Source organism: Saimiri boliviensis, chromosome 14, assembly GCF_048565385.1.
Source record: "Saimiri boliviensis isolate mSaiBol1 chromosome 14, mSaiBol1.pri, whole genome shotgun sequence".
Taxonomy (NCBI): Eukaryota; Metazoa; Chordata; class Mammalia; order Primates; family Cebidae; genus Saimiri; species Saimiri boliviensis.
This window is the reverse complement of record NC_133462.1, coordinates 5,725,257-5,726,032: the sequence shown is the minus strand read 5'-3', so window position 1 is coordinate 5,726,032 and position 776 is coordinate 5,725,257.

The following is a 776-nucleotide window of genomic DNA, read 5'->3' as shown; positions in this document are numbered from 1 at the left end:
TATAAAAAAAAAGAAAGAAAAAAGAAAACAAAATTGGCTGTGCATGATGACCCACAAATGTAATCCAAGCAGTTTGAAAGGCTGACGTGTGTGAATCACCCTGAAGTCAGGCATTCAAGACCAACTTGGCCAACTTGGTGAAACCCCATCTCTACTAAAAATACAAAACTAGCTGGGTGTGATAGCGCAGGCCTATAATCTTAGCTACTCAGGAGGCTGCTGCAGGACAATTGCTTGAACCAAGAAGGCAGAGGTTGCACTGAGCTGAGATTGCACCGCTGCACTCCAGCCTGGGTAAAAGACGGCAACTCCATCATTTAAAAAAAAAAAAGTGAGGCCGGGCGCGGTGGCTCAAGCCTGTAATCCCAGCACTTTGGGAGGCCGAGGCGGGTGGATCACGAGGTCAAGAGATCGAGACCATCCCGGTCAACATGGTGAAACCCCGTCTCTACTAAAAATACAAAAAAATTAGCTGGGCATGTTGGCGCGTGCCTGTAATCCCAGCTACTTAGGAGGCTGAGGCAGGAGAACTGCCTGAACCCAGGGGGCGGAGGTTGCGGTGAGCTGAGATCGCGCCATTGCATTCCAGCCTGGGTAACAAGAGTGAAACTCTGTCTCAAAAAAAAAAAAAAAAAAAAAAAAAGTGATAAACAGAACATCAGAAACAGATACATAGAAAGTATCTAAAAACCTTAAGCTTCTAACAGCTTTTTATTTTCTTTTTTTTTTGAGACAGAGTTTCGCTCTCGTTACCCAGGCTGGAGTGCAATGGCATG